A 2,780-nucleotide genomic window follows, 5' to 3' on the forward strand; every position below is an offset into this window, starting at 1 on the left:
GTGTGTGTGTGTGTGTGTGTGTGTGTGTGTGTGTGTGTGTGTGTGCGTGCGTGCGTGCGTGTGTCGGACAGAAATAGCACCTGATCCTGACAGGAAGCGCTGTGGGATAATGGCATTAGGTGGACAACAGCCAATCAGGTGGCAGGTTGAGCTCTGTCCCCCTCTAAGCCAATCAGAGATCCCGACATGACTAGATCAGGAAATGGAGCGAGAAGTCCCTGAGCGCTGACTGAAAGGCAGGAGGTCGCTCTCTGTGTCTGTGCTCATTGAGTGAAAAGCTTCCTGTGGGCGACAGGGACGATCAACAATGTTTACATGTTTACGTGGTAAGGTTGTTTGTTTATCAGAAGTTTCAGGTGAATCAGAGACTTTAAAGTTTTTATTTACAGGCTGTTGTTGTTTACTTGTTTTCTTTGTTGCTTGTCTGTTTGTTTAGATGTTGAAACATCAGTTTGTCGTCTGGTTGTTGTTGTTACTTCCTCCTCCGAGGTTGTTTTCACCTGCGTCTGTTTGTTGGTTGTTTTGTTGATTTGTCAACAGGATTAAACAAAAATGACTGAGCCGATTTCCACTGAACTTGTTGGAGAGGAGGTTCATGGACCCGGGAAGGATCCTGTCCGTTTTGGGGCAGATCCAGATCGTTGACTATAAATTGTTTTCTCTGAGGTCTGGTCTTGTTGTTTCACTCTGATATTCCTTCTAGTTACAATTATTTTCATTATCCATAAATCTGATTAATTTTCCATTAATTGATTAACAGTTTAATCCATCAAATGTTATAAAATAGTTTTTAAATTAATTAATTAATTAGTTTAGAGTTTAAAGAATATTAAGCAGTTGTGATACATCCTTAATCATCTCTTGTTTCTTGATGTTCTACAGCTGCTTCTCTCTGTTGTTCGGTCATTTGACGACGTCACTTTGGGTTCACAGGTTTTATAGAACCAAAAGTTTAACTGATTAATCTAGAAAATAATTTCAATTTCAATTAATGAAAATAATGATGAGATGCATCTCACACTGCTCGTGTTATTTGTTGGTTCAGCAGCGTTTTTTATTTCTGTTGTGAGACGGAGAAAAAAAAGAGTTTGTTTAACAGAATAACCTGCAACCAGACACAGGCTGCTAATAACATCAGCTGTGTGTGTGTGTGTGTGTGTGTGTGTGTGTGTGTGTGTGTGTGTGTGTGTGTGTGTGTGTGTGTGTGTTGAGCCTGTCTGGCTGTGGTTATTGTTCCTGATATTGAATTAAGTGGCAACAGAACATGTTGTTGTTATAGCCATTAGCAGACAACCGCCCACACACACACACACACACACACACACACACACACACACTCTCACACACACACACACACACACACACACTCACACACACACACACACACACACACACAGTGTTGAGCAGCAGTCTGTGTGTTTGAAGCTGCAGACGACTGTTTGTTTTCCTCTGTTGTTTTTACACAGGTGGACATTAGCATCAGGATGCCTTTAGCTTAGCTTAGCACAAAGACTGGGAGCAGGGGGAAACTATTAGCCTCTCTCCACCCAGTCACTCTAGAGCTGTCTGATTTATATGTTATAGCTTGTTATAGTCTCCAGTGGAGTCGATGCAGAGCTGAGACCTGGTGACCGACAGCGAGGACAGCAGGTTGGAAGTTCACATGTAGTTTGTGTTTCAGAGACGTTCACAGGACTGTGTTCCTTCGCCACCAACAGCCGATCGACCAATCAGCTGATCAGTTTCTCGATTAGTCGACTGGATGTTTTGATGTTGACGAACTTTGTTTTGTCCCAAACACAAAAATATTCTCCATTTTATTACTTTAATATAAACATGAAATACTCACTTCGTAGAAGCTGGAACAAACACGTCACTTTTTACTGAAACTATGAACTGATCATTAAAGTAGTTGCTGATTTGACTTTTAAAATGTAATCGACTGATCGTTCCAGCTGCAACACAGAGTTTCAAAATCAAATGTTCTCCTGGTGAACATTTAGTAGATAACACTTGAAATTCTCCATCACATCTTTGTCTCAGGTTTTATCACCTCGAGTGAATTTGCTTGTTTTTCTGCACATTTCCATCGACTTTGTTTCATTTGTGCTTCAACTTTTTCTGGCTCTAGTTTCTGTAAAGAGACGATTTCTTGGGTTTTTGTCAAATGGAGAAGTAACTGTGAAGTGTGTGTGTGTGTGTGTGTGTGTGTGTGTGTGTGTGTGCGTTCATTAGCTCTCAGGGTCGCTACCTAAAAAGTGCTTCCTGTATATTTCCTCCACACACACTGAGAAACTGATTACAGTAAAATCCAGGATGAGTCATTAGTGTCTGTGTTTCACCTGTCTCCATATCACTTCTGCTGAAAGCTGAGAGACTGTTGGGAAAACCAGAGGAGCCAAACAAAGAGGAGGGAGACGGAGACGGAGATGGAGATGGGGGAGTCGGGGGTGTAGAAAGATGAAGTGAAGCAGAGAGGGAGATGAAATATCAGCGGGATGATGTGATGGTTCGATCTGTTTGGTGATGAGGCTGCAGACTGTGAAGTTTCTGAACAGACGATCATCACATTGATCAGTCAGTGTTTCTTACTTCAAAATGTAAAGGTTGTGTAAATGTAAAAATCTACATTTATATACAATAAATCTGACCAGCAGTGATGTTGACATCTTGCTCTGAACCATAACACTGATTGGACAATCAATTGAATGGGGTTGAAATGCTGTGTATTATAATTTACTGCAAAACCTGTTTGCAGTTAACAAACTGTTAGCTAAAAC

The 2,780-nt window shown here is 41.2% G+C and overlaps 1 protein-coding gene across 1 annotated transcript in view; it reads left to right on the forward strand.

Moving 5' to 3' along the window:
* ptprr (protein tyrosine phosphatase receptor type R) overlaps window positions 1–2,780 on the forward strand; it is a 34,432-nt gene that overhangs the window by 14,999 nt on the left and 16,653 nt on the right. The gene's annotated exons all lie outside the window — the stretch shown is intronic.

This window comes from Seriola lalandi, unplaced genomic scaffold (genome assembly GCF_002814215.2).
Source record: "Seriola lalandi dorsalis isolate HSWRI2012SDOR001 ecotype SW California unplaced genomic scaffold, Sedor1 jcf7180002054612, whole genome shotgun sequence".
Classification (NCBI taxonomy): domain Eukaryota; kingdom Metazoa; phylum Chordata; class Actinopteri; order Carangiformes; family Carangidae; genus Seriola; species Seriola lalandi.